Consider the following 14049-nt stretch of genomic DNA (forward strand, 5'->3'; position numbering starts at 1 on the left):
CCTGACCCCACTCTTCGAAATGGTGATTCTGGAGCCCCCACTCTAGCCCCGAGTTGAACTTATTTGTGTCCCCTGAGTCCTCTCCGGTGCCCTCTGAGCAGTGCACACTGCAGAGGGTGCTGGCTGCCTGAGCACTCACCTCCAAAACCCCCCTTGGAGGTGAAGGTGCCAGGTTCACGCTGATGTTGAGCTGTTGCAAATGGCGCCAGAGTGATGTCACGCCAGTACCCACTGATTATCCAGTGAGGGGGGGTGTGCCGGGGAGGGTGCTTGCTAATGATATGCTAATGCATTAAAATGAGCTTTCTATGTTCCCACAGCATGTTTCATGTCACTGCCTGACCTGGGAAGACTGGAACTCGGCAACTCGCTGGTGCGTATCACGCTTTCTGGATTTTGAGCGCACCGCAATTCCCGCAGGCAGAGAGTGTGGACTCAAAATTGCCCCCCTACTCTTTAACCTACTCTTCTCCTTTTCAAACTGGGTGTAAAATTCACTCATGTTGTAGTTGCTGCTATCCAGGGGTGTCTTTACTCTGAGGTCATTAATGAATCCTGTCACATAACACAATTCCAAGTCTGATATAACCTGCTCTCTGGTTGGTTCCAAACTATGCTGTTCCAAGAAACTATCTTAAAAATATTCCAGAAATCTGCATCCAGGCTATGACTGCCACTCTGCTGTTCCCAGTTTATATGTAGGTTAAATTCACTCACCCACTGGGCATTGGGCAATGCCAAGGGGGTGGGGCCTGAAGGGGGTGGGTCCATGACAGGGGGCACAACCGTGATGGGGGAGGCAGGGGGAGATCCTTGGCTGGTGGGGGGAGGGGGGTTGTGGTGAACCATCGTTGGTTCCCACTGTGGGATTGTTCTAATGTTGCTGTTGGGTTGTTCTAATGTTGTTGTTGGGCTAGGGTGGGATTGATACACCTGTGGTTGTTACTGTGTTGGCACATCCCAGTCGGGCTCCGCCTCCTGGGAGAGGTATAAGAGTCCCTGCTCGGGCGGGACCTCGTCAGTCTGGGATAGTGTGTTAAAGTTCTGATAGTTCCATTGTTAGTTAATAAAAGCCTTCTTTTACCGAAGCTTCGTGCCTCGTGTCCAATTGATGCGCATCAATTTTATTAACTAACATTAAACTCTCGACGGAAGAAAAAAAAGAAAGGAGAGTATGGAGCAAATCCTAAAGCCAGAACGTCTGACGCTAGATCCACGTGCGGTGGGCGCTTCTAACACCTTCGACCACTGGCTGAAGTGTTTTGAAGATTACCTGGCAGCCTCCGCAGCGGTCACTACAGATGATGACAGACTCCGGGTCCTCCATGCGAGGGTAAGCGACACAGTCTACCTCGCGATCCGTGCGGCCACCACTTACCCGAGGGCCCTCGAGCTTTTAAAAAAGCGCTACACGAAACCTCCCAACGAGATCCACGCTCGTTACCTCCTCGCTACACGACGTCGGCAGTCGGGCGAAACCATGGAGGATTACGCCAATGAGCTCTTGCAGCTTGCCAGGGGCTGTGACTGCAAAGCTGTGTCGGCTGAGCAGAGCGTGTACGACCTCGCCCGAGATGCGTTTGTGGCCGGGGTCGGGTCTTCATACATCCGTCTCAAGCTGCTAGAAAAGGGAAATCTCAACCTGACCCAAGCTATGGAATTAGCTGAAATGCTTGAGGCGGCTTCGAAGAGCTTGGTCCTGTATCCGGAGGACCACGTGGAGACAACGTGGCAGGAGCAGTCGCAAATCCCTCCTCGCCCCACGGGCTCGAAGTGCAGTGTTATGGCGTGCTCCCATGTAGACCCGACGACGGCTGCAGCCCCATGCGGCCCGCGGTGCTACTTCTGCGGAGGAGCCAAACATACACGACAAAAGTGTCCCGCTAAAGCGGTAGTCTGTAATTTATGCGGTAAAAAGGGGCATTATGCGAAGGTGTGCAGATCGAAGCCCAAGAACGGCAGTGCAGCCTGTGACCCTTCGGAACGGGGATCATCACCATCGTCGTCGAAGTACTCACGGGGTTCGTCCACGTGCGAGTCCAGGACGACGCCATTGCGGTTGACGGAGTCGGAGGAGGATGACCACCAGGAGTCGCTACGTTTGGCGCCCTCACCCATGTGCGATTCATGGGGGCGGCCATTTTGGTCGACGATGACCATGAGCGACCAGCAGGGGTCCTCAGCATCGACCTCAGCTGCCTGCAGTGACGTTCACGGACCAACGGTGGCGTCGATCACCCTGGACCAGGCTAAGCATCACAGGCTTGATTGTTCGATGATGGATATACAGGTAAATGGTCGTGCAATTTATTGTCTGTTTGACAGCGGGAGCACTGAGAGCTTTATTCACCCTGACACTGTGAAGAGGTGTGGACTCCAGATTCAACCTGCCAAACAGACAATCTCTATGGCATCAAGGTCCCGGTCTGTCCCTGTGCTAGGACGTTGTGTGGTAACTTTGAAAGTGCAAGGCACAATTTACGAGCGATTCAGGCTCCTTGTGTTGCCGCATCTTTGCGCACCAATTCTCCTCGGACTAAACTTTATGGTCCACATGAAGAGTGTGATCCTACAGTACGGTGGGCCACTCCCTTCGCTGACAGTGGGGGAACAGCTGCAGTCCTCAAATTGTCCAAAGCGCCCCGCCTGCAATCTTTCTACGTTAAAGATCACCACACCCTCCTTATTTCAGAATCTGGTACCAGGCTGCAAGCCCATCGCTACTAAAAGTAGGCGTTACAGCACTGAAGATCGGATCTTCATCAGATCTGAGGTTCAGCGACTCCTCAAAGAAGGGATCATACAGCCCAGTGTTAGTCCGTGGAGAGCACAGGTTGTGGTGGTCAAGAGCGGGAACAAACCCCGGATGGTCATTGATTACAGTCAGACCATTAATCGATATACGCAGCTGGATGCGTATCCCCTCCCGCGCATATCTGATATGGTCAATCAGATTGCGCAGTACCGGGTGTTCTCCACCATAGACCTTAAGTCCGCCTACCACCAACTCCCCATTCGCCCAGAGGACCGACACTACACGGCCTTTGAGGCGGATGGTCGTCTGTATCAGTTCCTTAGGGTTCCATTTGGTGTCACCAATGGGGTCTCGGTCTTCCAGCGTGCTATGGACCGAATGGTGGACCAGAACAGGCTGCGGGCTACCTTCCCGTACCTGGATAATGTCACCATCTGCGGCCGTGATCAGCAGGACCATGACACAAATCTCCAGAACTTTTTACGCACTGCATCTCGCCTGAATTTGACCTACAACAGGGAGACGTGTGTATTCCGTACGCGCCGGTTAGCCATCCTGGGATACGTGGTGGAAAACGGGGTCATTGGCCCTGATCCAGACCGTATGCGCCCCCTTGCTGAACTTCCCTTGCCCGCTAGCGCAAAAGCACTGAGAAGATGTCTAGGCTTCTTCTCCTATCACTGTCTGTGTGGAGTTTGCACATTCTCCTCGTGTCTGCGTGGGTTTCCTCCGGGTGCTCCGGTTTCCTCCCACAGTCCAAAGATGTGCGGGTTAGGTTGATTGGCCAGGTTAAAAATTGCCCCTTAGAATCCTGAGATGCGTAGGTTAGAGGAATTAGCGGGTAAATATGTGGGGGTAGGGCCTGGGTGGGATTGTGGTCGGTGCAGACTCGATGGGCCGAATGGCCTCCTTCTGCACTGTAGGGTTTCTATGATTTCTATGATTATTATGCGCAGTGGGTCCCCAACTACGCGGACAAAGCCCGTCCGCTTATTAAGTCCACGACTTTTCCACTCACGCCAGAGGCCCAATTGGCCATCAAGGAATTGAAACACGACATCGCGAAAGCCACGATGCACGCAATAGACGAATCCGTCCCTTTTCAGGTGGAAAGCGATGCATCTGATTTCGCCCTGGCCGCCACACTTAACCAGGCGGGCAGGCCCGTCGCGTTTTTTTCCCGCACCCTCCAAGGCCCCGAAATTCGGCATTCAGCGGTGAAAAAGGAGGCCCAGGCCATTGTGGAGGCCGTCAGACACTGGCGCCATTACCTGGCGGGAAAGTGGTTCACCCTGATCATGGACCAGCGGTCCGTGGTGTTCATGTTCAGCAACACGCAGAGGGGCAAGATCAAGAATGACAAGATCTTGCGGTGGAGAATTGAACTCTCCACCTATAACTACGATATCATGTATCGTCCAGGGAAACTCAATGAGCCCTCGGATGCCCTCTCGCGCGGAACATGCGCTACTACGCAGGAGGATCGCTTGAACGCCCTCCATAATGACCTGTGCCATCCTGGGGTCACTCGGCTCTACCACTTTATCAAAGCCCGCAACCTGCCTTACTCGGTGGAGGACGTCAGGTCGGTGACAAAGAGCTGTCGGATTTGTGCGGAATGCAAACCGCACTTTTACCGACCTGACCGGGCACATTTGGTCAAGGCCACTCGCCCCTTCGAGAGGCTGAGTGTGGATTTTAAGGGCCCCCTTCCCTCAACAGATCAGAACGTGTACTTTCTGAACATAATAGATGAGTACTCCCGGTTCCCGTTTGTTGTCCCCTGCGCGGACACGTCGGCTGCCACGGTGATCAAGGCATTCCGTGATCTTTTTACCCTGTTCGGGTACCCCAGCTATATCCATAGCGACAGGGGCTCGTCGTTCATGAGCAATGACTTGAGGCAATTCCTGCTCTCATACGGGATTGCCTCTAGTAGGACCACGAGTTACAACCCTAGGGATAATGGACAGGTGGAACGAGAGAATGCTACAGTCTGGAAGGCTGTCCTATTGGCGCTGAAGTCCAAAGGCCTTCCAGTCTCCCGTTGGCAGGAGGTCCTCCCTGATGCGCTTCACTCCATTCGCTCCCTCCTGTGTACGGCAACCAATGCTACTCCGCACGAGAGGATGTTCTCATTCCCTCGGAAGTCGTCCTCGGGGATATCTTTACCAGCCTGGTTGACGTACCCAGGACCCGTCCTCCTGCGGCGACATGTAAGGGCCCGCAAGTCCGACCCCTTGGTCGAACAGGTCCACCTCCTCCACGCCAACCCTCAGTATGCCTATGTGGCATATCCTGATGGGCGAGAGGACACAGTCTCGATCCGAGACCTGGCGCCCGCAGGGGACGTAGCAACTCCTGTCACTCCCATACCCCCAGTGACGAATCCCTTATCCCTTATTTCTCCCCCGGACGTGGCGCGGTCAGCACCGGGACCAATGCTTAACAGTTTTACTCCAATGCACAGCTTGCCTGAGCCCCGAAGATCGTCGCCATCGCAGAATGTGTCAGGATCCCCTGCACTACCGTTTCATCAGGGTCAACCGGCCTGTGAGTGCGTGGGAGAACAGCTGGATGCTGTTTTGGGGAGAACGCCACCGCAAGCACCTACTCCGGTGTCACCGCCGGTATTGAGGAGGTCACAACGACGGTGCGGTCCTCCAGACCGTCTGAACTTATAATCTGTTGACATTTTAGTCTGTTTTCGTACCCCGCCGGCCTTTGTTCTCAAAGGAGGGGTGAATGTGGTGAACCATCGTTGGTTCCCACTGTGGGATTGTTCTAATGTTGTTGTTGGGTTGTTCTAATGTTGTTGTTGGGTTAGGGTGGGATTGATACACCTGTGGTTGTTACTGTTGTGGCACATCCCAGTCGGGCTCCGCCTCCTGGGAGAGGTATAAGACCCCCTGCTCGGGCGGGACCTCTTCAGTCTGGGATAGTGTGTTAAAGTTCTGATAGTTCCATTGTTAGTTAATAAAAGCCTTCTTTTACCGAAGCTTTGTGCCTCGTGTCCAATTGATGCGCATCAGGGGTACTCTGCATCTGGGTGTTGGAGATCAACTGGGACGGGGCGGTGATCGGGGGTTGGGCTGGCGATGTCCGGAAAGGTGGGTGGAGTGACATGTCCCAGTATATTGTGTAAATGCTTATACACAGTGCACTGGGAGATCATGGTGCCTGTGCAATGGTGCACCTAGAGCCCAACAGCTGGCTGCCCAGTGAGAATAAGCTCTGCCCCTCCTCTTCCTGCTGAGAATTACATTTGGGCTCTTTTTCTTTTCTAAGTGCCATACATTTGTGTCTGAGAGCTCATCCAAAAAATCAGTGTGATTCTTCCCCTGTTTTCACGCTTGTTCATTCTTAGAATTTGTTTGGTAAGATCACTCCCTTCATTTTTTAATAATATCATCTCCAATATTTTAATTTGTATATTTCCTTTTCTCCAATCATTCCTGTATCTTGTGTCTCTAACCTTCCATGGTGTCTATCCTTCTATCGCCAAGTCAAAACCTATTCCCCCTTCTCAACCTTTACTGTGCTGATACCTCCATCTTGAACAATTCTCCATGTCTCTATCACTCTATCTTCAATCCTTAAAGGTATCTATTAATCTTTTCCAATCCATTATTGTATTTCTCTTTCCATCACCAATCCTTCACTTTCTCCTTACATCTTCAATCTGTCACTCTACCTATCCCTTCATTTCCAACATTTCATATTTCTGTCCCTCCATCTCCAATCCTTAATTGACCCATTTCTTATCTCACATTCCCAGTGCCCCTTGGGTGAAGAATGTGCTTTCTGATTCCATGAACAGCCTGTCTCTACTCTTAAGCTAATATTCCATTGCAATGAATTGGGAGGCGATGACCTAATGGTATTATCGCTAGACTATTAATTCAGAAACTCAGCTAATGTTCTGGGGACCCTGGTTCGAATCCCACCACTGAATTCAGTAGAAAGAAATTTGGAATTAAGGATGACCATGAAACCATTGTCAATTGTCGGAAAAACCCATCTGGTTCACTAATGTCCTTTAGGGAAGGAAATCTGCCATCCTTACTGGTCTGGCCTACATGTGACTTCAGAGGCACAACAATGTGGTTGACTCTCAACTGCCCACCAAGGACAACTAGGATTGGCAATAAATGCTGGCTAGCCAGCGATGCCCACGTCCCACAAATGGATTTTAAAAAGGACCGTGATATTGTGAGAGAGGATCTGAGTGGGCCTAGTGGCTTTCTTCCCATTGAGTGGACGTGTTCATTTCCTGCCCACAGTGAACCTGGTCCTCAGTAAATTTCCAATAGTCTGCAACATGATGAAACTTTCCAGGGCGGGGAAAGAAAAGGAGAAGGATAGTTAATATTTAACCACTTCAATGCTGAAAGACACCTTTTGAAACTCACCCAGCATGCTTTGTTGAAATTGCTAATGTGTCTGCAGGAAACGAGATTTCTGCAGAAGCCACCATTGCTTCTTTCTGTCTCCACAGTTCTGTCTCTCATATCTCCATCACTTTCCAGGCTGTCGGATCAGCTGTGACTCAATTGGGAGCACCCTTAACTCTGGGTTAGAAGGTTGTGGCTTTTAGTTCCACACCAGAGACCTAATCAAAACAGTTTATTTGATCATTATGACATTACTGGTTATGGGATCTTGCTGTGTGCACATTGGTTACTGCTTTTCTTACATTACAACAGCAATTACACTTAAAAGAGAATTCCATTGGCTGTGAAGTGTTTTACAATGGTCTGACATTGCAAAATGCTTTATTTATTTCCTTTGTGAATCCCAAATGCAAAGCAATTAACACATTTATTTTCTTGGTTTTTAAGGATGATCCTGTTACGTGTGTTCTTTGCCAGTACTGAGCATGCCCAGTTCACAAAGACAATCTTCAGCCACTGAGCATGCTCAAATCATGCAGCCACTGAGCATGCTCAGTTCACAGAGATAAGCATTTTTCTGGGCTGAGGAATTTTCCATCCTACCCACCACAGGAATTGTAGAAGGTGGGGGACATGCCATGCAAAGGTCTGTTGACCTAGGGCGGAATTTTCTGGTCTTGGGGCGAGTGCGGCCGGAAAATCCAACCAATGTCTGTTAATGGAGTGGAAAAAGGTACAGAGAGTTGCTTATTGGAGTTTGCAGGTTACATGATGTTAAGTAATACAGTTAGTTATACAGAAGGAAGCAGGAAGTTCCAATTGTTCAGATTAAGTAATTGAAAAAAATGATGGCAGATGGAGTTCAGTGTGGAGAATGGTTAGGTCATCCATTTCTTGCAACATACATTGGGAGTATATCCTCAACGGTGAAAGATTAGCAAGTGTGGGGAACAAATAAACTGTCCACGTATACAACACAAAAAATCTGGTACATGATATAAGTGATGCACATCAATTTAGACACGAGGCTCGAAGCTCAGTAAATGAAGGCTTTTATTTACTATTAATGAAGCTATCAGAACTTATGTACACTATCCCAGACTGAAGGGGTCCCGGCCAGAGCAGGGACTCTTATACCTCTCCCAGGAGGCGGAGCCCGACTGGGATGTGCCACAACAGTAACATACACAGGTGTAACAACCCCACCCTAACCCAACAGTAACAATAGCACAATCCAACAGTAACATATGTACATCCTTGTAGTACTGGCCAGACCCTGGCTCAGCACTATCCAGTGGGAACCAACGATGGTTCACCACATTCACCCCTCCTTTGAAAACAAAGGCCGGCGGGGTACAAAAACCAGAATAAAGTGTCAGCAGTCTATAAGTTCAGACGGTCAGGGGGACCGCACCGTCGTTGTGACCTCCTCAATACCGGCGGTGACACCGGAGTAGGCACTTGCGGTGGCGTTCTCCCCAAAGCGGCGTCAAGCTGTTCTTCCACGGACTCACAGGCCGGTTGACCCTGGGGTGACGGTGGTGCAGGGGATCCTGACACGCCCTGCGGTGGCGACCATCTTCTGGGCTCAGGCAAGCTGTACATCGGAGTAAAATGGTTAAGCAATGGTCCCGATGCTGCCTGCGCCGTGTCCGGGGAAGAAATGAGAGATAATGGGTTTGTTACAGGGGGTATGGGAGCGACAGCGGTTGCTACGTCCCCTGCTGGGGCCAGATCTCGGATCGAGACCGTGTCCTCTCGCCCGTCGGGGTATGCCACATAGGCATACTGAGGGTTGGCGTGGAGGAGATGGGCCTGTTCGACCAAGGGGTCGGACTTGCGGGCCCTTACATGTCTCCGCAGGAGGACGGGTCCTGGGTACGTCAACCAAGACGGTAAAGATATCCCCGAGGAAGACTTCCGAGGGAATGAGAACATCCTCTCGTGGGGAGTAGCATTGGTTGCCGTACACAGGAGGGAGCGAATAGAGTGAAGCGCATCAGGGAGGACCTCCTGCCAACGGGAGACTGGAAGACCTTTGGATTTCAACACCAATAAGACAGCCTTCCAGACTGTAGCATTCTCTCGTTCCACCTGTCCATTACCCCTAGGGTTGTAACTCGTGGTCCTACTAGAGGCAATTCCATAGGAGAGCAGGAATTGCCTCAAGTCATCGCTCATGAACGACGAGCCCCTGTCGCTATGGGTGTAGCTGGGGTACCCGAACAGGGTAAAAAGATCACGGAATGCCTTGATCACTGTGGCAGCAGATGTATCCGAGCAGGGAACAACAAAAGGGAACCGGGAGTACTCATCGATGATGTTTAGAAAGTACACGTTCCGATCTGTTGAGGGAAGGGGGCCCTTAAAATCAACACTCAGTCTCTCGAAGGGACGAGTGGCCTTGACCAAATGTGCCCGGTCAGGTCAGTAAAAGTGCGGTTTTCATTCCGCGCAAATCCAACAGCTCCTTGTTACCGACCTGACGTCCTCCACCGAGTAAGGCAGGTTGAGGGCTTTTACAAAGTGGTAGAGCCGAGTGACCCCAGGATGGCACAGATCATTATGGAGGGCGTTCAAACGATCCTCCTGAATACTAGCGCATGTTCCACGCGAGAGGGCATCCGAGGGTTCATTGAGTTTCCCTGGACGATACATGATATCGTAGTTATAGGTGGAGAGTTCAATTCTCCACCGCAAGATCTTGTCATTCTTGATCTTGCCCCTCTGCGTGTTGTTAAACATGAACGCTACAGACCGCTGGTCCGTGATCAGGGTGAACCGTTTTCCCGCCAAGTAATGGCGCCAGTGTCTGACGGCCTCCACAATGGCCTGGGCCTCCTTTTCCACCGCTGAATGCCGAATTTCGGGGCCTTGGAGGGTGCGGGAAAAAAATGCGATGGGCCTGCCCGCCTGGTTAAGTGTGGCGGCCAGGGCGAAATCAGATGCATCGCTTTCCACCTGAAAGGGGATGGACTCGTCTACCGCGTGCATCGTAGCTTTCGCGATGTCGTCTTTCAATTTCATGAAGGCCAATTGGGCCTCTGGCGTTAGGGGAAAAGTTGTGGACTTAATAAGCGGACGGGCTTTGTCCGCGTAGTTGGGAACCCACTGCGCATAATATGAGAAGAAGCCTAGGCATCTTCTCAGTGCTTTTGCACTAGCAGGCAAGGGAAGTTCAGCAAGGGGGCGCATACGGTCTGGATCAGGGCCAATGACCCCGTTTTCCACCACGTATCCCAGGATGGCTAAACGGCGCGTACGGAACACACACTTCTCCCTGTTGTAGGTCAAGTTCAGGCGAGATGCAGTGCGTAAAAAGTTCTGGAGGTTTGTGTCATGGTCCTGCTGATCATGGCCACAGATGGTGACATTATCCAGGTACGGGAAGGTAGCCCGCAGCCTGTTCTGGTCCACCATTCGGTCCATAGCACGCTGGAAGACCGAGACCCCATTGGTGACACCAAAGGGAACCATAAGAAAATGGTACAAGCAACCATCCGCCTCAAAAGCCGTGTATTGTCAGTCCTCTGGGCGAATGGGGAGTTGGTGGTAGGCGGACTTAAGGTCTATGTGGAGAACACCCGGTACTGTGCAATCTGATTGACCATATCAGATATGCGCGGGAGAGGATACGCATCCAGCTGCGTATATCGGTTAATGGTCTGACTGTAGTCAATGACCATCCGGGGTTTGTTCCCGCTCTTGACCACTACAACCTGTGCTCTCCACGGACTAACACTGGGTTGTATGATCCCTTCTTTGAGGAGCCGCTGAACCTCAGATCTAATGAAGATCCGATCCTCAGTGCTGTAACGCCTACTTTTAGTAGCGATGGGCTTGCAGCCTGGTTCCAGGTTCTGAAATAAGGAGGGTGTGGTGATCTTTAACGTCGAGAGGTTGCAGGCGGGGCGCGTTGGGCAATTTGGAGACTGCTGCTGTTCTCCCACTGCCAGCGAAGGGAGTGGCCCACCGTACTGTAGGATTACACTCCTCAAGTGGACCATGAAGTTTAGTTCGAGAAGTATTGGCGCGCAAAGATACGGCAACACAAGGAGCTTGAAGCGCTCGTAAACTGTGCCTTGTACTTTCAAGGTTACCACGCAACTCCCTAGCACGGCAACAGACCGGGACCTTGATGCCATAGAGATTGTCTGTTTGGCAGGTTGAATCTGGAGTCCACACCTCTTCACAGTGTCTGGGTGGATAAAGCTCTCAGTGCTCCCGCTGTCAAACAGACAATAAAGCACATGATTGTTTACCTGGATATCCATCATTGAACGATCGAGCCTATGAGGCTTGGCCTGGTCCAGGATGATCGACGCCACCGTTGGTTCATGAACGCCACTGCAGGCAGCTGAAATCGATGCGGAGGACCCCTGCTGGTCGTTCGTGGTCAGTGTCGACCAACATTGCTGCCCCCATGAATCGCACGTGGGTGAGGGCGCCAAACTCAGCGACCCCTGGTGGTCATACTCCTCCGACTCCGTCGACCGTAATGGCGTCGTCCTGGACTCGCACGTGGACGAACCCCGCGACGACTTCGACGATGATGATGATGATCCAAGCTCCGAAGAATCGCAGGCCGCACTGCCGTTCCTGGGTTTCGATCGGCACACCTTTGCATAATGCCCTTTTTTACCGCATGCGGTGCACATTACCGCTTTAGCGGGACACTTTTGTCGGGTATGTTTTGCTCCTCCACAGAAATAGCACCGCGGGCCGCATGGGGCTGCAGCCGTCGTCTGGCCCGAATGGGAGCACGCCATAACACAGCATTTCGAACCCGAGGGGTGAGGAGGGATTTGCGACTGCTCCTGCCACGTTGTCTCCACGTGGTCCTCTGGATATAAGACTAAGCTCTTTGAAGCCGACTCGAGCATTTCTGCTAACTCGATGGCCTGGGTAAGATTAAGGTTACCCTTTTCCAGCAGTTTGAGACAGATGTACGACGATCCGACCCCGGCCACAAACGCATCTCGGGCGAGGTCGTACATGCTCTGCTCAGCCGACACAGCTTTGCAGTTACAGCCCCTGGCTAGCTGTAAGAGCTCATTGGCATAGTCCTCCATCGTTTCGCCCGACTGCCGTCGTCGTGTGGCTAGGAGGTAACGAGCGTGTATCTTGTTAGGTGATTTTGTATAGCGCTTCTTTAGAAGCTCGAGGGCCTTAGGGTAATTAGTGGCCGCGCGGATCGCGAGGTAGACTGTGTCACTTACCCTCGCATGGAGGACCCGGAGTCTGTCATCATCTGTAGTGACCGCTGCGGAGGCTGCTAGGTAATCTTCGAAACACTTCAGCCAGTGGTCGAAGGTGTTAGAAGCGCCCACCGCACGTGGATCTAGAGTCAGACGTTCTGGCTTGAGAATTTGCTCCATACTCTCTCTTCTTTTTTTTCTCCGTCGAGAGTTTAATAATAGTAAATAAAATTGATGCACATAAATTTAGACACGAGGCTCGAAGCTCAGTAAATGAAGGCTTTTATTTACTATTAATGAAGCTATCAGAACTTATGTACACTATCCCAGACTGAAGGGGTCCCGGCCAGAGCAGGGACTCTTATACCTCTCCCAGGAGGCGGAGCCCGACTGGGATGTGCCACAACAGTAACATACACAGGTGTAACAACCCCACCCTAACCCAACAGCAACAATAGCACAATCCAACAGTAACATATGTACATCCTTGTAGTCCTGGCCTGCCCCTGGCTCAGCACTATCCAGTGGGAACCAACGATGGTTCACCACAATAAGCAACAAGGGAAATGTTGGGGTTAGAATACAAATTGACACTTCAGTTGAACAGAGTCTTGGTCAGACCCTATCTAGAGCACTGCATTCACTTTTGGACATTGCATCTCAAGAATGATATAGTGGCCGTGGCGAGGGGTGCACCACAGAATACTCAGAATGGTTAACCAGGACTTAAAACATTTTTATTTCTTGAGTTTAGAAAGTTGACACATGGGCCAGAGTTTTGCCATCCTGCCCACCACAGGAATCAGAGTGGGCGAGGGGCGGACCATGGAAAGGTTCGTTGACCTCAAGAGGGATTTTACAGTTTTGGGATGAGCAAGGCCATAAAATCCCACCCGAGTTCTAATCATGACATTTTAAATGATGAAGGCAATCATCAGGGTAGGTACAGAGAAATTATTTCCTTGTGAACTTATTATCTCCGTGAACTGGGCATGCTCAGTGGCTGCATGATTTGAGCATGCTCAGTGGCTGAAGATTGTCTTTGTGAACTGGGCATGCTCAGTACTGGCAAAGAACACACGTAACAGGATCATCCTTAAAAACCAAGAAAATAAATGTGTTAATTGCTTTGCATTTGGGATTCACAAAGGAAATAAATAAAGCATTTTGCAATGTCAGACCATTGTAAAACACTTCACAGCCAATGGAATTCTCTTTTAAGTGTAATTGCTGTTGTAATGTAAGAAAAGCAGTAACCAATGTGCACACAGCAAGATCCCATAACCAGTAATGTCATAATGATCAAATAAACTGTTTTGATTAGGTCTCTGGTGTGGAACTAAAAGCCACAACCTTCTAACCCAGAGTTAAGGGTGCTCCCAATTGAGTCACAGCTGATCCGACAGCCTGGAAAGTGATGGAGATATGAGAGACAGAACTGTAGAGACAGAAAGAAGCAATGGTGGCTTCTGCAGAAATCTCGTTTCCTGCAGACACATTAGCAATTTCAACAAAGCATGCTGGGTGAGTTTCAAAAGGTGTCTTTCAGCATTGAAGTGGTTAAATATTAACTATCCTTCTCCTTTTCTTTCCCCGCCCTGGAAAGTTTCATCATGTTGCAGACTATTGGAAATTTACTGAGGACCAGGTTCACTGTGGGCAGGAAATGAACACGTCCACTCAATGGGAAGAAAACCACTAG

The sequence above is a fragment of the Mustelus asterias genome, chromosome 9, assembly GCF_964213995.1.
Source record: "Mustelus asterias chromosome 9, sMusAst1.hap1.1, whole genome shotgun sequence".
In the NCBI taxonomy this organism is placed as follows: Eukaryota; Metazoa; Chordata; class Chondrichthyes; order Carcharhiniformes; family Triakidae; genus Mustelus; species Mustelus asterias.